Source organism: Microcaecilia unicolor, chromosome 1 (assembly GCF_901765095.1).
Source record: "Microcaecilia unicolor chromosome 1, aMicUni1.1, whole genome shotgun sequence".
In the NCBI taxonomy this organism is placed as follows: domain Eukaryota; kingdom Metazoa; phylum Chordata; class Amphibia; order Gymnophiona; family Siphonopidae; genus Microcaecilia; species Microcaecilia unicolor.
Window position 1 is genome coordinate 199,328,455 of NC_044031.1, and position 27,974 is coordinate 199,356,428.

General features: G+C 42.8%; 1 protein-coding gene across 1 annotated transcript in view; it reads right to left on the reverse strand.

Moving 5' to 3' along the window:
• CNTNAP2 (contactin associated protein like 2) overlaps positions 1 to 27,974 on the reverse strand; it is a 2,081,195-nt gene that overhangs the window by 16,403 nt on the left and 2,036,818 nt on the right. The window lies entirely within an intron of this gene.

A 27,974-nucleotide genomic window follows, 5' to 3' on the forward strand; every position in this document is an offset into this window, starting at 1 on the left:
AGAATACGCGCTTAACTGCCCTTTTCCATTTCATATGTGCCATATCAATTCAGGCAACAGCATTCAGGAAAACCAACATACAGAGCAATCAGCGTTCAGATTTGCTCCCCCATTTGATTGACTGCTTACCTGTCCTTTAGATTGTAAGCTCTTTTGAGCAGGGACTGTCCTTCCTCGTTTAAATTGTACAGCGCTGCGTAACTCTAGTAGTGCTTTAGAAATGTTAAGTAGTAGTAGTAGTGTCTTCTTCCACCTCCAAGGGTGTAAAGTCCTGCATAAGCTTTTGTAGTTTATCTCCACTGAAGCTGAGGACATCATTCCATGGCTCAAAGGCCATGTTTAACCTCCAAAGTCCAACGAAGCCAACGCCAACAGAGGGTGATCTCTCCACAGGAGAAACAAAGCCAACACACACACACGGTGGATCCAAAAAAGTCCTCTTACATCTGTGAGAGGACTTTTTTGGATCCACTGTGTGTGTGTTGGCTTTTGTTTCTCCTGTGGAGAGATCACCCTCTGTTGGCGTTGGCTAAGTAGTAGTAGTAGTAGTAATATGCGCTTAACTGCCCTTTTCCATTTCATATGCGCCATATCAATTCAGGCAACAGCATTCAGGAAAACCAACATACAGAGCAATCAGTGATCAGATTTGTGTGGCCATCTTCACCCTTTCCTGCAAGACATTTTAAGGATGATCTGCTGAGTGATCTAGCTTGGTAAACAGGCATTTACCCAGGTAGATGGATTGTAGAAAACCATCCTCCTCAGGACAGATAAGAGTATGTACAAGCTGCAACATTCAGCTTGATTACAAACAGGTGTTCCCAACAATGTGTTTAGGTCAGGGGAGCAAATTGGGCAGCTCTGTTAATTTAGCTGCACCCCTAAAAATAGCAGATGCAAAGCATATTCACATTTAATGTGTGTGCACCATGCTGGCAATTTTTAAAGCCTAGCTTCCCTTTGAAAATTAGCTTCAGAGTACTTGTGTTTGATTCATTCCTGTTGCAGGTAAGGAACTGTTTTAAAGAAGTGAAAAATTAGGATATTTTCACAGAGCAAATTAAAAATCTGAGCATCTATGCTTATAACTGTATTGAGAACTGCTGTGAAGTAAGGTGATTATGATTTTTAAATCCCTTTTTCTGCACCTTCCCACCTCAACATGTATTTTTGTCTTTCTTTGGAAAGGAACCTCTAAATTAGGTTTTGTGTGTGTGTGGTAGTAAAAATACACCAGCCCAATAAACAAAAGCACTTATCCAGGTAGCAGCACTTACTACCCAATTATGTTTAATGTGTAAGAACTCCAGATAACGACAGAACTAAGAGCTTCCTTTAATAGTGAAGAAACAGAGCACTCATTAAGTTTTATGACTTCAGCAAAAAACATATCTTTTCCAACAGTTTTTGAATTAGGATCAATTTTTATATTTTTCTTGTTTCCATTTATACAATTGTAGTTCAGTATTTTATTGTAAACTGCCCTGGACCCCTTGGGGGAGAAAATGGTCTATAAGTACAGGGTTAGATTAGACAGACAACTTCCAATAACAAATAATTGCATTAAGTATATTATTTAATTACAATCAATGGCAAAAAAAATCCACAAGATGTGTACTAACACTAACCAAAAGTAGATTAAAAAATTCAAACCAAATGTTTCATCTACAGACCAATTACCTAAAGCAGGAAGAAAAAGACCTAAGAAATCACAAACCCCCCTGTTTACTAAGCTGCGGTAGTGGCTGCTGTGTCGGCATTAACATACAGCAACCGCTAAAGTGACTTAGTAAAATGGGGGAAAGAGTTTTTACCAACTCCGTGAATCACAGGTTGAAATAATCTTTAAACGATGAATTAATCATTGGTCAAAAATGCCTTTAGGGCCAGATTCTATATATGGCACCTGAAAAATCCGCACGGAAGGAATTTCTGCCTAAATGTATTCTATAAGTGGTGCCTAGATTTAGGCACAGCATATAGAATTCACTTAGTTGATATCCCAGTGCCTAAAGCTACATGCATCCATTTACACCAATGAAAACATGGCGTAAATCCCAGCATATAGACTTAGGAGCAGAGGGCCATATTCTATAACAATGCATGTAAATTTCAGAAAACCCACAAAACACTCATTTCCCCACCCATAACCCCACCCCTTTTTGCCTGTGCACACTAGAAGTTAGATGAACTGCGTTACAGAATATGCTTAGCGAGTTGTGCATGCTGTGGCATAGCTACGTGGGGCCACGGGGGCCTGGGCCCCATAGATTTGGCCCTGGATCCCCTGCCAACGACCCTCTCAATCCGCCCTCCCGCTCCCCTGCCGTCGTCGTGGGCTATCTTTGCTGGTGGGGGACCCCAATCCCCGCCAGCCGAGGTCCTCTTCTTCCTGCGAAGGCTTCGTTCTGTTTCTGACGTCCTGCACGTTGTACGTGCAGAAACAGAACAAAGCCATCTTGCAAGGCTTCGTTCTGTTTTTTGTGAGTCTGACGTCCTGCACGTACAACGTGCAGGTCGTCAGAAACAGAATGAAGCCTTCGCGGGAAGAAGAGGACCTTGGCTGGCGGGGGACCCCAATCCCCGCCAGCCAAGGAGGTCCTCTTCTTCCTGCGAAGGCTTCGTTCTGTTTCTGACGTCCTGCACGTTGTACGTGCAGAAACAGAACAAAGCCATCTTGCAAGGCTTCGTTCTGTTTTTTGTGAGTCTGACGTCCTGCACGTACAACGTGCAGGTCGTCAGAAACAGAATGAAGCCTTCGCGGGAAGAAGAGGACCTTGGCTGGCGGGGATTGGGGTCCCCCGCAAGCAAAGGTAGCCCATGGCGACGGCGGATTGAGAGGGTTGTCGGCAGGGGTCGTCAAAGTTGTTGTTGGTGGCGGCGGGGGTCAGCAATGGCGGGGGGGGGGGGGAGGGGGGGTCGGCGCTGCCGGGGGGGGGGGGGGCTAAAATGTGCCCCCTCACCTCGGGCTCTGGACTCCCCTCCTGCCGAAGTCTGGCTACGCCCCTGTGTGCATGTAAATTTTCATTATTGCCAATAAGTACTCATTATTACTTAAGTGCTGTTATCAATGCTAATTAGCTTGTTAAGCCAATTAAATTATGCGCATTGTTATAGAATACGCCTGGATTTTGGCGCGGATCTCTATGCATACTATATAGAATCCAGGGGTTAATGTGTTACTAATAAGAAGTTATCATTTTAATTCAACACTATCAGCTTTAATCAAATTGTTGTGAAAATTTTAATCAATTTTTGTCAAAAGATTTTTAGCAATTCTTGTGGAGGAATAAAGCAGCCATAAATAGAATATTTCCCATAGTGACACTTATCTGAAGTGGCTGGATCCCGACAGGCGCCCGTTTCACAAAAGGCTTCATCAGGGGATGAAGTCCAGCAAACACTACTGAATCTCTGCATATATGCGTGCTGTCTCCACTTGAGAAGACACTTCTATTGCTTTATCAGCAATTGCTAATACTTTGAAATCTGATAGATGGAATTCTAGTATCAAAATCAAAATTGAATTTAAAAAATCCATTTCATGGACAACTTGGCAAAAACTACAAATATGGTCACTCGTTCAAATAATTGATAATAACTTCCTATTCCATTTAAATGTAACTTACTGACATATTCAATAACAAGTACCATACATATCAATCTTTTGACAACTATGTCTGCTCTACAAACTTTGGGGTCTTTTACTAAGCCATGCTAGAGAGTGGCTGGCGCTTTGATTAGTGTGTGGGTTTGCCACACGTTCCAGCCACTTTCTATCTCGGGTGAAAAACGGTTGTGGTTTTTTTTTTGCGACGTGCTAATTTCTCCATTAGAGTGTGGCCATTACTGCTGGGAGCCCTTACTGCCACCTATTTAGGAGGTGATAAGGGCTCCCGCACTACTCCAGCGCTAATTGGGTATTGCACGGTAATGTGCCCACACTACTTAATTAGCGCAGGGCATGCCTACTCCCTGCCCCCCGTGCTAGAAAATAATTTCTATTTTCTACCATGGGGATCGGCGTGCGCTGATCACAGCAATACCATGGGACTCCTCGGTGCACCCTGCCCAATCATTGTTTTTCTTTATGAATAGAGTACTCTGGACTTCAGTTAAAAATGGAAAGCTGGTCTTTCTACTACCAAATTATGTTGGCATTGTAACAACTCTCAAGGTACTTTTGTACATATGATATATGAATGTCACCTAATAAAAAGCTTCTGGTCTCAAATATGGATCTACATAATAGATATTTTTAATTGCTCTATACCTCTTTGGCAGTATGATTATTGTGAGATCTGCACCCCCCCCCCCCACAGCTTAATTTAACAGATCACAGCAGACATTTTGATATACTGGCTTCCACTGGTATACAAACAATTCTGTGTAACTGGAAAAATTCTAATTCCTTAAATAGTACCTATTGGTGGAACATGGTATGCCAAGTTTGTAAACTTGACAACAAAGGAGCTGAAAAAACCAGCGGACATACATCTGTATCACACATTTGAAAACCAGTTGACCAATATTTAAAAAGTACTAGATAACCATTCTCATTAATATTCAAGATAAATCTGACAATAATTTCTTTCATTCAGGATCTATCTTCTGTTAATATATATCCAGCTTTAGAAGATAAATATATGACTATTTGTTATAACATTTTGGCATCCTCTCTTCTCTATAATTTCATCAATTGTTACTTGTTTTATGTTTTCCTTATCTCATCATTTGTTCCGTACTCCTTTTTGAAAATGTAAAAAAAAATACTAAACTAAAAAAAAAATCATAAGCAATCATGATAAATGATTGAGAATCTACTCCCTAAACTAAGATCTATACTTTCAGAACTGCATAATCGTATCATAAATGAATTGAGAAAGGGGGGTCTGTAAAACGATAACATGATTCATTTGCTTTCCTCCTTTCCCCTGAACTGACATATGTTCCATGCAGAGGAGGTGATGCATTTGATTTCTCCACATCAAAAGCATGCCTTCTGTACAAATAAACATTGTTCCTCTGATTTCAGTTTCAGATCTTCATCTAAATGTAACAGTTTTTTTTTTTTTACCTCTTTGAGTGAATTCCTTCAAAAAGGCAGCAAATAAATCCTAATAAATAAATAAATATCTGGATTTAATTCAGCCGTGGCAGCTAGCATATTAAAAAAAAAAATGCTGACCATCTCAGTTGAATAGTGACCCAACATTTCTCAGCAAAGTAAATCATTGAGAATAAAGTCAGGTTTTGAGGAAAATATGTAAAATGCTTTCCTAAATTCCTCATTTTAAATCTTTACTGTCTGCTGATACCAGGAGGAGATTTGGGGGCCCTTTCACAAAGGTGCGTTAGGCACTTCGCACATGCAGCGTGCGCCAAAATGAGATTACTGCAGGGCTACCGTGTCCCCCTGACGGTAATTTCAGATTTGCTCCACGCCCATAATGCCTGGATGATTTATTTATTTCCTCCCACGCCCTACATTTCTGGTGGTAATTGTCAGTCACCGCTTGTGTAGCGCATGAGCCCTTACCGCTAGATCAATGGGTGGCGTTAAGGACTCAGGCGTTAAGGACTCAGTGCGCTGGTTTCAGTTTTACTGCATGTCCTTTTCTTGTTCCATTAAAAAAAGGCCTTTTTTGTAGACGCGGTAAAAACTGGCCCAGTGCGTGCCCAAAAACATGCACCTACACTACTGCAGGCCACTTTTTGCTTGGGCTTAGTAAAAGGACCCCTAGGTGAGTTAAGACTTTTTGAAGAGCTGTGGTTTTACAGACATATGCTATCAGAAGTTTATGAACCTTAAATTATATACAGGCCTCAACTTCAAGAAATCAAAGCCTACTGAATGTATGGTAGTGGAAACAATTTTCTTTATAGTGCTTATCTGAAGAAGTCCAGAAAATCCTTGATAGCAAGCGTCATTCTTTTTCTTTAAATTATGGGCTAGGTAAAATCCTTTGAAAACACAGTCCTTGGTGTGGACATGGAAGTGAAAAATTATAGTAGGAAGCATATGGTAAACAGTATATGGTTAACTGTGCAAAGCAAGAGAATGATTCTTCATGCTTCTCGGTTATCACATTTCTCATTGTGGTTTTTTTAAATGATAGATTTCTCTCTCTGTACCTATGCTGTTCCCATAAGAAGAAATAAAGTAAGACATCTGATGAAATATTGAGGTTAGGAATGCAGTACAGTCTCCTTTCTCAAGCTTGAAACAGAGGTTTGGGAATAATTCAGAACTGCTACCTTCAAATGCTGCATTAAATCAAAATGTTTTAGAAAGTAATATTTTGGGTTATACTGTGATGCTTTTAAGCAGTAAATAGAGAAAGCATTTATTTGTGGGTTTGCTAGTGAAAAGTGTATAAAAACAGCTGTCGTAAAACTGCACATAATCTAAATACTATGTATATATTTCTCCCCTTTATAAGCTATTGCTTATATATAAATATATATAAATATATATAAATATATATATATATATATATATATATATATATATACAGTATTCCTGATTTTTTTGTCAATATGCTAAAAAAAAATAAAGTCATCTTTATTTAACAACTAGGAAAAAATGCCCGTTTCTGAGCAGAATGAAATGGGCGCTAGCAAGGGGCCCCCTCCCTCCGTCCCTCTGAGCTACTTGCCTTGCTCGCTGTGGCGTTTCCGTTTCGGCCCTCGAGTGTCATAGCTCCGCCCTCGACGTCATGACGTTTTGACGCGAGGGCGGTGCAGACACTCCAGGGCACACCGGATATCTCGGGCGCCTCAACTTCCGTGGAGGCTTCAGAACGTTGGGGTTGCCTTTTATATAGAGAGATGGGAAAACAGTGTACTTCTAACTTTATAGCAGTTTCATTTTGGAATTCTGTTTCTGTTTGTGATGGGATTGCTTTCTTAAAATTATTCTTTTTCTGCTGACAAGCAGTATTAAGGCAATGTCACCACACTGGGATGGAGCAGTTCTGCCAGCCTCCTTCCTTCCCCGTGGCCATGATCCCACTCCCTCCCACCCTCGAAGTACAAAGGGCTGACTAAATCTTAAATCACCAATCTCTGAAAAATGTGAATGCCTGAATCCAAAGATGTAGATGGCATCCACATAGATTTTATCTTTACTATCAAAATATAAACCAATACAGATTCAAATTCAAAATGTTTCCTTAAATGTAATTTATGAAAAAAAAAAAAACCCAAACAGTGATGGGCAATCTGGACACTAAATGGATCACATCTCTGTATTGGTACAAATCCCAAACCTAACTCCAAAATCTATTGTTGTTGAAAGGTAATCGCCACATGTACTATTAGCATTACCGTAAAAGTCTACCAATCTTGTTATGCTTGGCTCACTGACCTGTGTCTCGCTGTGCATCTTAAAAGGCCACATGTATGTTGCTTCAACCTCAGTTCCCTGATAAAAAAAATCTTGTATAACTGAAGATCATTGCAGATCCTCTTCATTTGGGTCTGATCACCAGAGCTGGCGGCAAATGATGTACGTTGATCATCTCTTTTCTTAGGGCTTCTTTTACTAGATCATGCTAGTAATTCCCGTGCAGCAAATGAGAGGAAGCTCATTCAGTTCCTATGGGCATCCTCTTATTTTCACGCTGGGAATTGCTAGCATGGGTTAGTAAGAGAGGTCTATTGATTGGTAATCATGTTTATCGCGGTTAAATTTCTTTATCTTAATTTGTCTCACTATTTTTGTTGCTGCCTTTGAAACCCTTCAAGTTTCACTGTTTAAGCATATTGGTCACCTTTTCAATCTCCATTTTTAATTCAGTCTCTACTTTGCTTCAGCAGGGTTAAAACAGATTGACAGTTTGATGCATCACACTTAAAATTTGCCTCAGAATGTTGTAACACAAAGCCTTGCAGTTAAATGGGTAACATTTTCACTTGCAAATACATAAGTTGTTACCTGAGCATATACTCCCTATCTTAACATTCATGTAAGTACAAACTAAGGACGTCCCAGTATAGTATGGCCCACTTCACCAGTGTTTGATTCTAATCAAATCCATCTTCTCCCTGTTGTCCCACAAATATTTGTCTCACTACAATCAATTTTTCTCCACTGCTCTTATAAGAAAGCAAGAATGAGCCAGCCTTTTAGCTAAGAAAATCAATCATCTCATTATTTGCATTTTGTTTCCGAGTTAGTGATACTGTTACAGCACATTAGGTAATTAAATAGAGTGTGACAAGGATTATAGATTTCCTGGCCTCTAAGATTGGCTGGCTGGGCCATTCATACTAGTCTGAAGTTAATCAATAGACCTGCCATCTCTATTTAACAGTTTCTTCTGTCTATTTTACTTAGGAGTGCTTTTTTCTCTCTTTTTCCATTTTAACGTGGTAACAGAGATGTGTGAATTTTGCCAATTTTGCTTTGGGAGATTTTTTACTGAGAAACTTGAGCTGCACTGCATAATATCCAATGGTGTTTCTTGTATATTTTTAGTAAAGTAATGCAAAACTCCTCAGTTATTTGGTAATTCTATGGTAGCTAATCATTGTAGTTCTGTGAAATTTTGTCTATTTTGCAGAACTTTACTAGTCTGTACAGTATTCCCTGCAGTATGGTTTAGAGCCAAATTACATTTAAAAGGGATACTCATGACAAGAAAGCAGGCTCTCTTTGTCAAGCAATCGTCTTTAAATCTAGACAACTACATAGTAACATAGTAACATAGTAGATGACGGCAGAAAAAGACCTGCACGGTCCATCCAGTCTGCCCAACAAGATAACTCATATTTGCTGCTTTTTGTGTATACCCTACTTTGATTTGTACCTATGCTCTTCAGGGCACAGACCGTATAAGTCTGCCCCGCACTATCCCCGCCTCCCAACCACCAGCCCCACCTCCCAACCACTGGCTCTGGCACAGGCACAGACTGTATAAGTCTGCCCAGCACTATCCTCACCTCCCCAGCCCTGCCTCCCAACCCCGGCTCTGGCACAGACCGTACAAGTCTGTCCAGCACTATCCCCGCCTCCCAACCACCAGTCCCGCTTCCCACCACCGGCTCTGGCACAGACTGTATAAGTCTGCCCAGCCCTATCCCCGCCTCCCAACCACCAGCCCTGCCTCCCGATCTTGACTAAGCTCCTGAGGATCCATTCCTTCAGCACAGGATTCCTTTATGCTTATCCCACGCATGTTTGAATTCCGTTACCGTTTTCATTTCCACCACCTCCCGCGGGAGGGCATTCCAAGCATCCACTACTCTCTCCGTGAAAAAATACTTCCTGACATTTTTCTTGAGTCTGCCCCCCTTCAATCTCATTTCATGTCCTCTCGTTCTACCACCTTCCCATCTCCGGAAAAGATTCGTTTGCGGATTAATACCTTTCAAATATCTGAACGTCTGTATCATATCACCCCTGTTTCTCCTTTCCTCCAGAGTATACATGTTTAGTTCAGCAAGTCTCTCCTCATACGTCTTGTAACGCAAATCCCATACCATTCTCGTAGCTTTTCTTTGCACCGCTTCAATTCTTTTTACATCCTTAACAAGATACGGCCTCCAAAACTGAACACAATACTCCAGGTGGGGCCTCACTAACGACTTATACAGGGGCATTAACACCCCCTTTCTTCTGCTGGTCACACCTCTCTTTATACAGCCTAACAACCTTCTAGCTACTGCCACCGCCTTGTCACACTGTTTCGTCGCCTTCAAATCCTCAGATACTATCACCCCAAGATCCCTCTCTCCGCCTGTACCTATCAGACTCTCCCCGCCTAACACATAGGTCTCCCATGGATTTCTACTTCCTAAGTGCATCACTTTGCATTTCTTCGCATTGAATTTTAATTGCCAAATCTTAGACCATTCTTCTAGCTTCCGTATGTCCTTTTTCATGTTTTCCACTCCCTCCGGGGTGTCCACTCTGTTACAGATCTTAGTATCATCCGCAAATAGGCAAACTTTACCTTCTAACCCTTCGGCAATGTCACTCACAAATATATTGAACAGAATCGGCCCCAGCACCGATCCTTGAGGCACTCATTCTCCAGAAGGCACTGGGCTTTTTTAGAAGGTATTTTCTGAGAAAGCCAAGGAGGAGTTTGGCAGTCAGCACCTTCCACAGCTGAGAGTAATTAAGACAGTGCAGACTACTAGAATAAGAGTTTAAAAATGGCTGCCGTTCTAGATCAAGGAGGCAACTGAGGAGGAAGGTTAGCAGGGGAGGAAGCCCCAGAAGACATGCAAACAGCAGAAGCAGCTCTGGGGAGTGAAATAGGGCAGAAGGTTTCCCTGGAAAAGCTGCAAGGTTCAATAGCAGAGCTAGGAAGTTGGGTCTTTCCCTCCACAGTATTTGCTTGGTTGGAAGATTGGGCAGTAACAGCAAACCAGGAGAAAACTTTCTCCACAGTGTGTGTGTAACTAAGGGCTCTAGAAGTGGAGAAAGGGCCTCCAAAACTATCATCAAAACAGGAAATGGAGTTACTAAGAGACTAAGAATTGAGAAGCAATAGGTGGGGTGGGGGGTGGGAGAATAATCCTGTGACCAGCTGTTAACAGGGGAGATTGGTTTTTGCACTGGAGCAAGTAAACTATTGCAGGAAACTACAGCTAGGAAGGAGGTAATAGACTATTCTCTCCCAGAGTTAGGAGTGTTGGATTAAATCTTATCCTAACTCAGAGGTTTTCAACCCAGTCCTTGGGGAACACCCAGCCATTCAGGGTTTTCAGGATATCCCCATTGAATTCAATGACACCTCAATCAAACCAGCTACAAATTATTAACATTAAATGATTCTACTTTATTGAACACAAATATTAAAATCTAGAAAGTTTCATCTGTATATTTATTTTAATTTTATTTTTTTTACATTTATTCAATGTACATTTATGCAATCAACATAAATTCACTTTTAGAAATAAAACAAATATCTGAAATGGGAATTAATTCCCTTAATAAAGGCAAAATCTGTAACAATTTAGTCCACATAATATTGATCCAAGAACTAGGAAATATAAGTGTAGGTAAATTAAAGGTAAATTAATACATTTTTGAAACAGACAGAGCCTAGAGGATTGCAGCTGGGCTTCACGCTATCACTCAGGAACTACTGCAGTACTTTCTTTAGAGGAAACAAAATCTGATAATTTCTCAGGTTCAAAGAAGATATAATTAACGGAATTCAAAGAAATATAACACTTACAGGGGAACCTTAACATAAAGGTTCCACCTATACGTAATACTCTTTCTTTTAACAACAAGAATTTCTTTCTTTTTCTTTGAGTCTCTCGTGCTAAATCGGGAAATACTTGTATTTTTGAGCCCAAGAACGGTGAATTCGTGTGGCGGAAGTAAAATTTGAAAACATTATTCCGATCTAGTTGCAATGCGAAAGTAACCAAAAGCTTAGTTCTCTTGGTTACAACACCCAATGAGGACTCTAAAAATTCTGTTAAATTTAAATCAGATTGGGGATTAGGCAATCTAGTCTCTCCAGCTCCGGAAATATATAATACTTTTGTAATAGGTGGTATCCCTCAGGGGGAATACCTAGTACTTCATTAAAATACTTTTTTAACATATCTAGAGCTGGCATAAGAGGAGACTTCGGAAAATTCAAAAAGTGCAAATTATTTCCCCGAATCTGATTTTCCAGATACTCTATCTTCCGCTTTTGGAGACTATTGTGGAATTCACATTTTTAAGTTCTTCATCAAAATGCTCCATCTTTGTAAATTGTTCAGCAGTTTTTGTTACTAGGTCATTTTGAATTTGTTTTACCTCTGCTACTTTGCCCCTCAAAATACCTGTTATTTGCTGCAGGTTGGTAGTTAGTCCCTGTAGTGCTTCCCACAAGGAATCCAGTGTAACGGTCGATGGTTTATTCAAAACTCCGAGACTGGTAGAAGGTTCGTCAGGGTTTCTATCAGACAACAGTGCCTGAGATGGTATTCTCACTGGCGTCGACGCGGCAACGGGGTCTCCACGGACAGCCGCTGAGGACCGACTTCCGGATTCAGCTGGCTGTGCATTCGCTCCCGCGGTTTCCCTTCCCGGTCTCGGAGGAACCATTATCGACGGAGGGCTCAAAGACACTCCTTCAGCGCTTAGGACTACATGTTCTCCCGGACCACCCAAAGCATTCTCTCCGGTTCCCGGCATTCGGAGTCCAGATTCTTCCAGCGTTAGTTGCCGCAGGAGAGAGGGATCAACTCTACCTGTGGAGGTAGGTACTCCGAGTTTACCCTTCCACTTTCCCATTACGGGACCGTGGTTTCTCGATTAGCAAACTTTCGGAGGATATCTTTCCTGCTCTTTCCTGCAGGTCTGCTCAGGCGGCCATCTTGGATCCTCTCCTCATCTGTGTATTTATTTTATCGCTTCTTGGTTTCTTTAAAATTTGCCAATCAAGCTAAACACAGAATTGACAGTCACAACCCCCCTCCCCCATTCTCCTATTAACAAAATTTCTTTCTTACAAGTCCATAAATGAATACTAGTGAGTTCTCAGTTACCAAGTTCTTCTGTATTCCCAAAGGTTGTTTCCAAACATTAAACCTTTTTGTCAATGCGGATTTCTCACCAAACTTTTCAAATTTATAGTTGCTCCGTTCCAGTGAATATATTTTCACTCTTCAAACAATTTCATGCTATAGGCCACCTTATACCAAGTCCAAAAGCTCACAAGCTGTTCTTTGCATTTCAAAACCCAACTGATGTCAGGGCTCTACAAGGTACCATGTTTCGCCATTGGGGCGTCATAAGGAGCCGAGACTTATGTGCATTGTTAAAACACTCAGACCACTTCAAAATGGAGTAAATGAACAGGTTGCTCTAGGCACTACCTGTTTGATCTCAGTAGGGGACATTCTGAAACCCCCAATTGGCTGGGTGTGCCCTGAGAACTGGGCTGAAAACCCCTGTCCTAACTGCTACAATTTTTGTGCTGGGACAGCTGGATGCTACCTCTCCACTAGTGACCAAAGATACTAGACAAATACTGTTGTAGTGGAATTGTTGTTTCCAGGTGGAGGGCAGGCCTCTCAATTGTCACAAATGGATGCAGTGTGGTATTTGGAATCTCGATCATCTGATGTCTGGGCACCGGCTTCTCATGTTTCAAGAACTGAGAAAGAAATTTTGTATTCCATTTTCACAATGCTACAGATGGATGAAGCTTAGGCATATACTCCAATCCTGGAAAGCTGACATGTTTCCTTGGTTGTTTTATCTGGTCTACTTTTGTTCTGTACTACAGATAATGACTCTGGGATTCCTCCTTATACAATATGTAAGCAGTTACAGCATAATTCACTTCACACTCTCCAGATATATCGTTTTTAAAGGCAATATGGGAACTGGAAACCCATTCTGAATTGTTGGACTCTGTATGGCAATCCTTTTGGCTACATTGAGTTTGCTGTACTGCTTCTGCCTCCTTGACACAATCTCTCTACTCTGTTGGTTATAGGGCATTATGGATGCCAGCTATACTGCATCGACTTAAGCTCAGATCAGCCAACATATGATGGACTTGTTTCTCATCTTCTGGTACTCTAGATCATATGTTGGGTTTTTTTGCCCTGTGGTACAAGACTTTTTGAAACACATTCAAGGAGCGTTGAATTAAGTATTTCAAGTGCCTCACTACTGTAGAAAGCTTAGTGAGTGCAAGGAAGAAGTCAAGGCTGCCGAGGGGTGTATGGGATAGGACTGGAACCCAGTAGTAAAGAGGAAGCTATTAAGGCTAAAGATTAAGCTCCTGCTTGCTCCTAGAAATGGGGGAGGGGATATGCATGTTATAAAGCAGCTTTGCTGGAATACTTTTAAGGAACAGGTTTGAGACAGTTATAAGGGCTGGAACAGGAGATTTAAAAAAAACTAGTAATGTTATTTGAAAAGCTGCTGTTTATGCTTATGTTGTGATTAGTGAGTAGCAAAACTGGGTCCAGAACAGACTGAAGGCCTGGGCAGGCCAGCCACCATGGAAAAGGATTTACTAAGAAGGTGAGCTGAAGGGAAAGTCCAGAAGGTGGCATTGTACAGAGAAGGCACTGCACACCAAGAGTATTGCAAGGAGATGAAGGAAATCTTGTAACCCTTATGTAGTGTAATCCGAAGAGAATAGATTTGTCTATTTTGTTTGTTTGAAAGTTATTAAACTTTAAGGCCTTCTATTCAATCTGTCTAATTTTCAAAGAAAGACTGTTCCAAAGTTTGGTAGCCTGAAATCTGAAGACTCAAAAACACGTTGAAACCTGATCCCTCATTGATGGAAATTCTACTATATAGCGATTCCAACCTCTAACTGCCTTGTTAAAACATATAGAGGCTCTTTTTCAAAGCACATAGACTTACAAAGTTAAATAAGCACTGGCCTTGTTCTCCAACTACTGAAGCATAATCTGTCTAACCATGATCAGGGCACAGACCATAGAAGTTAAGATAACTAACAGCTCAGGAAGTACTCCAGAGTGAGACCTCGTAGTATATTAAAAACTATACAAGCACTGTAAAATTAATTCTGGCCTGTACCAGAAACTGTTGCAACTTGGTCATGAGGAGTCATTCTGTCATATTTCTGAGCACCAAAAATCAGTCTTGCCATATTCTGCAACAGTGGTAATCCTATCCATAAGGCTTAAAGAAATTCCCACCTACAAGGAGTAACAATAATCTAAATGTGGCAGAATCATCAACTGAACCAGCCTTCTAAACTAATCCTCCAAGAAATAAGCTCTAATGCAACAAAGCTGATGTAATCTAAAAATTCAATCTGAACAAGTCTTTTTACTTGTGGCTCCATAAAGAGCCTAACAATATCCATAAAACTCTAATCTAATTGGTCAGTAGCTCAATTAGACCTAGATATTCAATACCCGGACCTGTCCAAGCACGAGCATTCAATACCTGGATTTGTTTGGATTACTGCTCGCCACTTGCACTTATGTGGGACCTGGTCAATATTTAGCAGGGAGCTGCGTAAGATACTTAAGTGCCTCTGTCAGTTTCTCTCTCCTCCCACACCCCGCCAATTCAAACACCCCCTTCCTGAACCTCCTTGATGATTCTGACCCCCTCCCAAAGCTTTCCCCTGAGATCAGCCCCCCACCAGAGATCGACTCCTCCCCCGGGCCTATCTATATCCCTGGTGGTCCAGTGGATGGTATTCCTGGAGAGTAATGATCCCCACTTGATTCTAGAGCTTGTGGTAGCCATTTTAGCACATGGAACCGCTAAAGGCAGGAGAGTGGGGATCTCTTCTGCCCGAGATAGATCCCTGGTGATCTGGCGGGGATAAGAGGGCCTGGGTGGGGAGGAGAATCTTGGGTGGGTAGCTGATAGCAGATGGAGTGTTGGGGGGATGGAGAGGGAAGCACATATGTCGGCTGCTACATGGAAGCTATGTGGGTACTGGCTGACATTCAGTGTCATCACCTACATAGTAGCTTCTTATTTGGTCACTTAGCTATGCGGGGCACCTGCATAGATGCCAGCTTCTCCCTGACTCTGCCCTTGGAATGTCCCTCTCTGGCCCACATTGTAAATGGCCAATTAGTACTGTTATTCAGCGGCATTGCCTGGTTAAGTGCCACTAGACACTGGGGACCAGCACGTAGAGCATGATATAAGTGGGCAGGAGCCTCTCTTACTTGTTTAAATCGCTTTGAAAATTGGGTGGTAGATGTTTTTTTTTCCACAGGAAGTACCATGCCACAACCAAGAGATAGCTCTGAAGGTAAGTCTCAATAAAATTACTAAATCAGAGAATTTTGGTTTTCTGGGTATTCAACTTTAGGTAATTTGATGTAGTCCATTGTTGAATGGTTGCCACACATCTAGTTAATAACCCTGGAGTCAATATTTAAAGTGAATTAACCAATCAGGAGAGACTCCTGGCTGGTTAAATCACTTGTGCGGTGCTATCTGCTGATATTCAGTGGCCCTTAACTAGTTACTGCCGCTGAAAACCAGCTATTACATATATATATATATATATATATATATATATATATATATATATATATATATATGTAATAGCTGGTTTTCACTTTAAATATTGACTTCTGGACAACAACAATAAATGAACTCAATGACATACCACCCAAGTATAAACACTTCATAAGAAATTGTGACGAAACAGGTGAAAACACACTAAACAAAATAGTACCACTCAAAACAAAAACAAAAATCATAAAACAACCATGTCACTGTTGAATTGTCCAACAGGACTTGCACTGCTGACTCCAGCAACAGGGGAGAGAATTCCTCCAGTGCTAGGTATGTGACCCTGGTCTCCAGCCTGTTGACTGGCCAGTTTGCTTCTTCACGTGACCAAATCCCTACACCACCTGACCTCAACAGTAAGCTCCCCAATCTGAAAGGCTAGCATTGGCTGTGACAGCTACCCAATAGGGAAGGGGGGAACTCTAGGTCTGCACTTTTCAGCAAGGGAAATGGACTATGCCACCAGGTGATAGAACTGACTGATGCCCATAAGGGAAGATAAGTATCATATTCCTGAGACTTGGGAGACCACCTGGTCAGGACAGCCCATTATAGAGATGTCATATGTGTCCTTTCCTAGGAAACTGAAGTCCAAGGTTGCTGTCATGGAACCCAGGAGATGAAGACAGTTCTGGACCAATTGGGCATAGAAGATCTGGGAGCTGAGAAAATAGCTGCTATTGAACAGTGTCTCCAGGTATTCCACAGACTTCAAATAATTTGCTATTCAACTGAGGTTCTCTAACATCTGAATTTGCATGTCAGTGAAAGCCCTGGTCTCCTCCTCAGAGTTGGCCTGAATGAACCAGTTGTCTGGGTATGAATAAACACCTACTCCCTTTCTGTACAGAGAGGCTGCCACAACTACCATGTCCTCAGAGAAAGTTCTGAGAACTGCTGCCAACCCAAAGGGGAGAGATCTGAACTGGTAGTGCTCATTAATGACACAGATGCAAAAAGAATGCCTGATGTTGCTTCTGAACTGGAAAGCAGAGATAGATCAAGATAGGACAGAAATTCCTTTGAGGTCCAGTATGGATTGGAAGGTGCTCACTTTCTTGGGGTCCACAAAGTATATGGATTATCAGTCCTTTCTGTGGAACTAGGATGACTGCCCCTAGTTTATGCAGGCACTGTAGGGTTTTGACCACTGCTCTCCTTTTGTGCACTGACCCACCAGATAAAAAAACTATAAAGGTGTCAGAAATGATTTGCACAAACTCCAGAAATGATTTGCTTGATATTTTGAGAATCCATTGAACTGATCTGACATGAACCCAAGTGAAGGCAACCCACCCACCTGCAGAGACCTGGTCTGACTTCAACCATCACTCATTGGGAACTTTTGCTTTGCGAGTTTGAGGGCCTGGGGACATCTTGGGAAGGGCTAATAATTCTTAAAATGACTTGACAAATATCCTAAGGAGGAAGAGACCTGCCTATCACATGAGAAATAACCCCAGTCCTTAGGACAAGATTTTCCAGAAAAAAACCCAAAACACCTCTTTGTACATGAGGATAAGTGGAAAACTATTTTGGTGGTTAGAGCAGCAAGTTGAGAACCAGGGATGCCTAAGTTCAAATCCCACTGCTGCTCCTTGAGATCTTAAGCAAATAACTTAAACCTCCCTTGCCTTGGGTTCAAGCTCAGATTGTGAGCCCTCTGGGGACAGGGAAATAACTGTACCTGAATGTAACGCACATTGAGCTAAACCGCAAATCCCTTCCTTCCTACTTTGAAGCAACTAGCGTCCACAAGCCATATTGTTCAAACATGAAAATCCCAATATCCCACTGAATCATATATATCTTTGGAGAGCCTTAATATACATATAAAACATATTTTATGACTTATTTATAAGAAAAAAGGGGAAATCTTTAATTATAAAAATGGTTCATAGAGTAGTACTAGAATGGTACAGATTTACTAGGAAAGCATACTTTCAACTTAAAGTACATTAAAAAAAATTCACCATCTAAGCCTTGGATTGTATATAATTTTGGATACAGGGAATAAAGCTCCAGGGGCTGATTGGGTTAAAGTGTTCTGTAGAGGCGACTCTGCTAGAGAGGGGACATTGTTGGATTCAGCCTTGAAGGAAGCACTTCTTAGCCAGGAGGGAAACTTGGATTTGCCCAACGTGAAAAAAATGAGGAGGACGACAGGAAAAAAAAAAAAAAAAGCTACCAAACACATTTTCTTCTTCAGCTATTTCAGCCACTGTATTCCACAGAGGTGTTTCACCGCCTGGGAGAAATCAATCTCTCACAGTTGCCTTTCATGTCAGTTCCCCACGGCACTGGTCCTCATATCAATTCAGCTTAGTGCAGGAGGAAATTTATGTTAAAAGTAGTTTACACCGTTTAACTCTGCAATCAAAGGGCCATCACTTTTCTGACAGGCGTCTTTTGTGCTTTTATTACTTCACACTCTTCACTAATAAATTCTGCTGTATCATATACACAAAAGGCAATCTTGATGTCCATCAAACCAGCAAACAAAAACAGAAACTTTTATAGCTTTGACCCCCCCCCCCCCCCCCCAATTTTCTTGTAATAAAATTTCCTGAGCATACCTTGAACAAGTGAGTGCTTACATCATCATTTGTGTATGGCAACCACTACACAATGTTTTACAGCAATATATATACCCTCTAGATGGAAGAACAAGAGGCTATGCTGTAATGATGGACTACAATATATAGACAGGCATTTAAACTAGGGAAAGGGAGTGGCAAAAGGAATAAAATAATTTCAGAAAGTAACCCCCAGCATAAACATTACAGCAGTATAAATAATAAGAGACATGATCTCAACAAGAGGAAGCAGGTAATCAAGACACACCAGGGGATACTTGGGGGTACAGATAGGGTTACCATATGGCTCCAGAAAAAGGAGGACGGATTGAGCCAGCTGGGTTTTACTTCCATTGCTTTCAAGCAATGGAAGTAAAACCCGGCTGGCTCAATCCGTCCTCCTTTTTCTGGAGCCATATGGTAACCCTAGGTACAGAGTACCGGCACCTTTTCCATTGAGGCATATTTTCAAAGCACTTTGGGAGGCTAAGTTCCATAGGTTTCTATGGAACTTTGGGAGGCTAAGTGCTTTGAAAATAAGCCTAAATTGTCAGCTAAAATTGATCCATAGACACCAAGTTTTAATGAAAGATCTCAGGCTCTATACACCAATTCTACCTTGTCATATATTCTGTGACTGGTTGTAGGAGTCCTGGCTATTGTGGGTAGGTCCCTGAGTGATCACCCCACCCTTGAAGAGTGGCCTAGCATTTGAGTACTGGCACCTTTTTTGGTAGAAAAAAACGCACTGCCAAGACATAACTTTTTCAAAATATAAGTAAACCATCAAAATAATGGTGGAAGGCTATGAGCGCAAATGCTGATCTTAAGCCCTAAAAGTGGGCGTGGACTTAGACATTGTGGCCATTACAGAGACTTGATTCAGTCAGGGTCGCTGAGAGGGGGGGGGGGGGGGAAATTCCCCAGGCCCGGGACTCCAAGGAGGGCCCGGTGCCGGGCTCTCTCGCCCTCTCCTGCTCCCAGGCCGCTGGCGTCTCAGTCCCCAGTCTCCACCTACCTACCCTCAGCTCCCTTCTGTCTGCCATCTAACCACCTTCATTTAAAAATACAAAAAAAAATCTCAAAATCGGCAGCGCAGCGCCTTCTGTGTGAAAGCAGCAGATTGCCTTGGATGGGGCTTCCCTCACTGTGTCCCGCCCTCCTCTGACGGGACACAGTGAGGGAAGGCCCGCACGAGGCGATCTGCCGCTTTCACACAGAAGGCGCTGCGCTGCCGAGTTCGAGATTTTTTTTGTTTTTTAAATGAAGATGGTCGGATGGCAGACAGAAGGGAGCTGAGGGTAGGTAGGTGGAGACTGGGGACTGCGGCACCGGCGGCCTGGGAGCAGGAGAGGGAGGCGACAGCAGTAGCAATTGGGGGAAGGGGGGGTGGAGGCAGGGGAGGGGTGGTGGCGATCCTTGGGAGGGGGGGGGGGCTGGGGGCAGCCTTGCCCTGGGCCCGGCTCAGGTTCTTGACGGCCCTGGATTCAGTGACTATCATAACTGGCAATAACTCATTCAGAAGGGATACAGATGGCAAAAAGGAGGAGTAGCTCTCTTTGTGAAAGATAATATTAACATAGCTGAAATACAGAGTGTGGGGGGAAAGAGGAAGCCCTGTAGATTATGTTGGAAAGATGAGATGGTACTTTGATCCACACTGGCGTAGCATGGCAGACGGAGAGAGAGGGACAGAACGAGGAGATGCTGCATGGCAAGGGGAGAAAGGGAGGGAGAGAGTAAGGAGAAGGGGCAGGAGAGAGAGCGAGCCAGAGAGAGAGAGAGAGAGAAGAAATTCAGAGCACGGGAGAGAGAGATATGATATTACATTGATGTTACCTATAAGAGGGCACTTTGGTTAATATTAACTTTAAGGCTGAACCCTATGTTAATACAGTGGAGAAAAGGGTAGTTGCACATAAACTGAAGCTGAATTTAAAAAAATGTTTTTCTGGTAATTTGACTCAAAACAAGTAGCATTCTGCAAACCTTAACTATTAATGGCTCTTTTTTTTCCCATGGAAACATATAAACATTCTGGAAGTGGTACTGGATACTAAGGGCCCTGTTTACTAAGGTGCGCTAGTGTTTTTAGCACGCGCTAAAAACGCTAGGGTGCCTACAGCACGGCTTAGTTAACAGAGTCCTTAGCTTTCTTTTGAGAAATATGTGGCTTTTGGCCTCTTTTACTAAGCCACGCTAGTGTTTTTAGCATGCGCTAATATTTAAGGTGCGCTAAACAACAGAGACGTCGATAAGAATATATGGACATCTCTAACGTTTAGTGCATCCTAAATATTAATGCGCGCTAAAAACGCTAGAGCAAAAACCCCCTTTGTTAAAGAAAGTTTTGATCACGCAGGAGCCCAGTGGTTGTTCTAACTTCCAATGCGTGGCGATTAGGGCGAGGGAAAATACTTTTGTATTTTCTGGTGCAGGGGGCATGCCCAGTGGTAATCAGCAGTGCCGTGAGCTGCCCGATTACTACTGGACTACTGCGGGAGCCCCTACCGCCTCCCAAATAGGAGGAGGTAAGGGCTCCCTCAGGAAATGGATGTGTGGCTAGTGTTTAACTTACCACACAGCCATTTCCTTTTTAAAACAACAAAAAAAAAAAGGTCTTTTAACAGTTGCAGTAAAAAGGGGGCTTTGGCACATGGCAAATCTATGTGCTGACGCCACCGCAGGGTCCCTTTTACCACTGCTTAGTATAAAAGCCCCTTAAATTTACAAAGTTACATAGAGAGCATTTTTGATATGATGTCTTAGTCCAACTTTGGACGTTTTGCTGAGAACATCCAAAAATCAAGTAGTGAAAATGACCATTTTCAAACCAGAAAAAGCGCCTATGTTTTTTCTTTGAAAATGACCATTTCCTAGACGTTGTGGTGCTTAGTATGTCTATCTTTTTGGACCATTAAAAAACACCCATCCAAGTGAAAAACGCAGAAAATCAAGTCATTGGGATGTAGGAGGAGCCAGCTTTCCTAGTAGACTGGCCACACAGGCATCCCAGTAGAGCAGTGGGTCACCCTAGGGGGCACTACAGTGGACTTAACATAAGAGGTCCTAGGTACACATCTCACCATTACCCCCTTATATTGTATGGTGAACCCTTCAAAACCAAAACAAACTATTGTACCCAACTGTACACCACTACAATAGCCCTTATGGCTGCAGGTGTCACCTATATGTTCGCTGTGAAGTCAAACTTCGCAATGACAGATGTGGCTAAGCCATACCATGCACCAACTTTGGCCAAAGCTGTGTAGAGCAGCTGGCTGTTGCCAAAAGCAACGGTACAGAGAAGGCTGTCAAAGCTGTACCTTGCATGCGTGCTGCTGCCTCCGGATCTGGCTGCATTGAAATTGCTCTATACATCTGGATGCCTGGAAGGGTAGTAGAGAGCAGTTATAATATAGCATCAGTCAACTTAGAGTTAGGGAAGCTGAGGCAGCCAGTAACACTGCAGGAGTGCCCTATAGGAGCATGTTGCCTCACTCAATAAGCTGTGTGGGACAGCTCTACAGGCAGCTAAATTAGCATGCAGAGTAGTAAACACTTAAATAGCACCTTACAAAGAAATGCTATGGCCAGCAATTTGCTGAAGAATAACCAAAGGCGACCAGTTGCACACCTGAACTCAGAATGAACCTGAATTTTGAAGGGCATGAGGAGGACTTCGAGCTGTGTTGTTCTGTAAGACACTCCAGCTAACGAAAGACAGAAAATAACTTTTCTCCTTTTTAAAAAACTTTTTGGTTTTTTTTTTTTAACTGCGTGTCAAACAGCACAGCATCCTCAGAATAGTCCGAACATATGAATTGCCCATAACAGCCATTTGGCATGTCTAAACCCGTAGCACAGGCAAACAAAAGACACTGTAATGGACCAGGATTGGTACAGCAACAATCAACATTCGATGTGCTGAACTTAGCCTAGAAAAAAATTATAATGGGTATGAAAGAGAAAAACCGACTATCAGTTATTATTATTATTTTTAATGAAACTGCAATTGCTTAAACCACGGTTCTTCAGGAGACTCGCCAACCACTGCCTGTCACAGACTTGGCAGCTAGCCCAAGAGGAAGCTGTGCCAATGAGCTATGCTGTGAAACTCGGGGCAGCCTCGGGATAGCTCATCCAAGCAAATTTATTAAGCACTACAGAAGCAAAAATCTGAAAGCAGCAGCTTCGCTAGCAGCTTCCTGCCTCCCGAAGGTAAAGCCAACAGAAGCAAAAGCTTGCCAAATCCCTGGGGGAACAAGTCCCTGACGCACAGATAGGAGCATGGTAGAACAGATGCTGAAGGCAGTAAAGAAAGCACTGCCAGGAAATAAAGGCCGCCAACCTGCTAATGCCCAAATCGAAGAGCTAGACTACTGGCAAGTGCCCTAGCGGCTGAGAAGCCATGAGAAATGACCCTCAGAACTGTGCAACCTGAGAAGAGTAGAATAAAACTAGGCAGGAAAATCACCCGCTGCCTGCTCAACCATCAAAACCATCTCAATCAAAAGGATTTTTAGGTGTTCACCAACAGACACCTTGAGAATGGGAGGGGGGGGGAGTGACTCAGTCCCACCGAGTTTCACCCAGCTCCAGCTATGCCTCCAGACCATGTAAGAAGGAGCTAATCTGTTCAGAAATAAACCCCCTGCTCTACTAAACCCTGACAAAGACTGGGTTAGGAGTCATATGAGAGCACCAGAAAGAAGCTGCGTGATCCAACAACCATCCACTTGGAGACAGAGAAAATATTGAACATTCCAGGGCTACATGATACCCTTGAGGGGTGAATCACAAAGAACTACTTTCTTTCTCTGTTTCCATCTGCTGGTCGACGGACACAGCTATTCCCAATCATCTGGACTGGTCTGGTATGGACGACAAGGAAATAATGTATAGCTTAGATCCAATTGCACCTCCTGTTTTGTCTCTGCCCTAAAGAATAGATCTTTGAAAACTGGAGAAATACCCAAGGACTGGAGAAATGCTGATTTCCCTCTTCATAAAAGCAGCAACAAAGAAGCGGTGGGAAACTACAGACTAGTGAGCACTGTGACTGGTAAGATGCAAAAATCTAACATCTGCAGCTGTTGGTACCTCACAAGTGTTTGGTGAGGAATATAAGAAAAGGGGGATTAGTATCTCTGCTCAATTTAAGGTGTGAGCAGTGAAGTTTACACAGTAGAGGTTGGATACTCGAAAGATTTTTGCTGTTGTCAGTTTTCAACCACATAAATATATTGATTTTATATTTTTGCCATTCCATCAATCCATTAAAACAATAACAACAACAACAACAACAACAACAACAACAAAGCTCCCTAGATTACTGTGTGCACAGATTAAGTAAAACACAAATGGGATCTGGTTGTGGGCGTGCCTAGGGTGGTGTAGCCTGCTAAATATGTGAATATCTCTCCTTTCCTTTGTTACAGTTGGAGACCACACCTTTAGCTCTCTCAGTCTGCGACATGCATCCATGAGAGTCTTCACATTGCTATATTTTGAGCAGAGATCCTGGATGGTATATCAAAGGTATCAAAAGCGTCCCTGGCCAGCAACTTTCAACAGGCCTTCTGCTTTTGGCCAACTGGCGAAGTGACTCGGCCTGCTCTGGTGGGAGAGTGTCCACCAAATCAGACATAATGCGCATCAAGAACCACAAGTAAAGGCTCATGTAGAACTGGTATGATTGTATACGTGAGATGAGCATCGAGGCCTGGTAAATCTTGTGCCCAAATGAATTCAGTGTCTCGGTCTCCCTGCCTGGGGACCCAAAACAAAGTCTCTGGAACTCCTGGCTCACTAGAGCGTGGATTCAATCACCAAGGAGTGATGAGGCAACTGTAGCCTATAAAATTCAGGTGCATTTTGAATCTGATACATCTTTTTGGGAACAACCAGGACAGACAGAGGGGACTCCCAATTCTCCACCTGAACATCATGTAGGATCCTGTGAAGAGGGACAGTCACTGCCTCTCTAGGACAGTCATAGTCCAGAACCTCAAACATCTCAGCCTGGGTTCGTTCTCCATCTCTAACTTAACAGGGAGGGCAGCCGTCATCTCCTTAAGAAAAGCAGGGCTCTCAGATGGTGATTTACGTCTATCCTCAGGAGGAGATGGGCCTGACGGAATTCCATAGGACTCCTCCTCTGGGAAGTACTATGGGTAATCATCATCATCCCAAGAACAGTCTGAATTAGAATCAGAAAAATACTCTGCATGGGAGGGCTGAGTCCACGCCTGCCTTGGATAAGTGGAACCATGTCCATACTTGGAATGTTGCCGAGATGCAGGTTTGCCCCTAGACTCCAGAAAGCTTCCTCAACAGATGTCGAGGGGGTACCCATACTGGCGCTTGTCAACATCGATGCCCCATGTAACATTGGCATTAGTAACAGAGCCATAGGCTGAGGGCTCTGCGAGGAAGGCAAAGGTAGAACCATGGCCGGTGCAAGAGCCCCCAATGCCAATGGACTCTGTGCCTGAAGAAGCTCCACCAAGGGCTCTTGGAGCCTGGTCCGGATCCATTCATTGACAACCAATATCGGTAAAGGCTGGGGCACTGTTTCAGAGACAGCCTGCAGAGCTATTGGTGCCATTGTGGAGACTGGGTTCCAACTACTTGAAGACTGGCATGAAGGCACCTCTTCAATAAAGTCTGGACTACTGTGGGAGCCACTACCGCCTCCTAAATAGGAGGAGGTAAGGGCTCCCTCAGGAAATGGATGTGTGGCAAATGTTTAACTTACCGCATGGCATTTCCTTTTTAAAAGAAAAAAAAGTCTTTTAACAGCAGCAGTAAAAAGGGGGCCTTGGCACGTGGCAAACCTGTGTGTTGACGCCACTGCAGGGTCCCTTTTACTGCTGCTTAGTATAAAGGCCCCTTAAATTTACAAAGTTACATAGAGGGCATTTTTGATATGATGTCTAAATCCGACTTTGGACGTTTTGCTGAAAACATCCAAAAATCAAGTAGTGAAAATGACCATTTTCAAACCAGAAAAATGCAGTACCCTATACTATCCTTAATCCAAATCTTCCCGCTGGTATAGGGTACTGTGTGGGCTGACTTTACAAGGTGCTCCTGATGAAGCTTTTGTGAAATGGTGACACACTGTAGAGTTCATCAGTACACACATTCAGATAAGTACCCGCTATATGATGAACTTTTGAACTGGACATTTAGTTTGAGTCTGCATTATGAAAAACAATGAAAAAAATTTAAAAAAAACAGCTTGAAGAAAAACATTCATAATGGAGGTTTTTTAGGACTGGTGAAGTTTGCTCAGTCATTAGTCCAAAGTTATATTAAGATGTGATTGGAGCTTCTGATGTCCTTTTTCCTCCTTTAATATTTTAGCAGTTTCTCTGTTACTTACAATTTTTGTATAGTGATAAGTAAATACAGTTTTTGTGATAGTTGTTTAACATAAAACACAAATACAAGATGAGAGGATGAAAAGTCAGTCACTAATTAAAAGCCAATGCGAAAAATAAATGCTTTTAATGCTGCTTTAAAATCCGAAGTAATTCAACTCCAGCCTATGGATGTGAGGGAGTATATTCCACAGGGCAGGGGCCATGTAGGAGAGGGAAGCAGGGGCGTAACTAGACTGGTTATTTTGGGTGGACCCAGTTATTTTGGGTGGGCCTTCCAACTCCCTCCCCCTTTAACCTGCATCTCTTTTCCTCTCCTCTGCTTCCAGATCCGGTATTTGCCCCTGCCTGCGACCTAGCAACTCTCCTTCCCCGGTGCACCTCACCACATTCGCAGGCAACAGCAGCAGCACACATCCACTACCTGTGCTGGTCTTTGCAGACGTCCCTCTGCCGAGTCCTGCCAAAGGAAACAGGAACTGACATTAGCAAGGCTGGGACACGACAGAGGGAAGCCTGCAGAGACCAGCGCAGGCAGCAGATGTGCAATGTTGTTGCCGCTTACAAATGTGATGAGATAGATAGGGAGGGCGTTGCTGGCCCATGGACGGATCTGGGAAAGGAAGAGAGAAAGCAAGAGGAGTCAGGTGGGCACTCCAGAAGTATGTTGGGGGGGGGGCAGACAGGGTGGGCACCCAGGCCCACCCATAGCTACGCCACTACAGGAAAGGATGAAAAGATTATGCTAGCAGGAAGTCAAAGGATTGTGAAGAAGCACAAGTGACAAGCACACTGGAATCATACTAATCCTATGTCAAACTGCCACCATCTGCCACTCCTCCTGAAAATTTCAGCCAGGGTAGCTCCTCTTCCCTTAATCAAACCCTGAAGACCTGAGGAGGGCCATGCCTCCATCTCCAAGTTAGCAACAATGGCTGATAGCCCAAATTTGCAAGTTTATAATGGTAACTTTGGGAAAATGGAGGTGGGGAAATCAGGAACTTCTCCCTCCCCACTGGACTTTTCTTTCTGTTTTATCACATCTTTCTCATCCTTCCTCCTTCCCTTCATCATCTCTCTTTCCTTGCAGTTTTCCCTCTTCCAGCCCCTTTCCTCACTATCCTTCCCCTTAACCCTCCAACTCACTCTCAACAAGCTTCTACCTTCTGAACTCTTCCTCTTAAAAGCTCCATATTTCTGGTTCTCACCCAATCATCACCACTTATATTTTCTCCCTTCACTTCTCTCTCTTCTCAACTCTCACCACATTCTCCTTTCTCAATCCTATGCACTCTCAAGCATACTCTCCCCCTCATCCCATATCGTCCTTCTCAAGGTCAGACTATTTCCTCCTGTACCAAAATACAGCCCCAGGTCTACCAGGCTAGTTAAACTTTAACATTGGGACTGCAAGCAGCAACTCAAGAGGAATGTGCCCTTGGTCCTTGACCTACCCCTTCTCCTCCCTGAGGCATATTCTTCCTATTTAAATGTAAACATAGGGATGGCAGCATAGGCACTAGAAGTGTATATCTCTATTCCTGTCCCCCTGCTGTAACAGCTGCCTTTAAAGAAGGGGTAGACAGGACTTTCCTGCCTGTAGATCCAGGGCTAGGGTGCCGAGTTACCTGAGAGACCTAGGGTTTGAAAAGGGTAGCATGTCCAGGCCCCCTAAGATATCTGTCGGATTGTTAATCGTAGTTGCTCCACTCTAAATATCAGATCTGATCATTGATGAACTCTCATGTAGAATTCTGTGTCTAGTTCTGGAGGCTGTAACTCCACTAGTCTATCAAAAATGGTATACTCAATGCCATAACCACATGAAATAAGACCCATGGATCTAAATATGTACAAACTATAGAAGAAGAGAGACTGAAGACAAACATTTAAATACTGTACCTCACAGGTAAAAACAACACACAACAAGCAAGCATTTCCTATGGATGCATTTTCTAGAAAAGAGGCATGACAGGAGCTTGGAGGGATAGGAAGAGATAGAAGTAA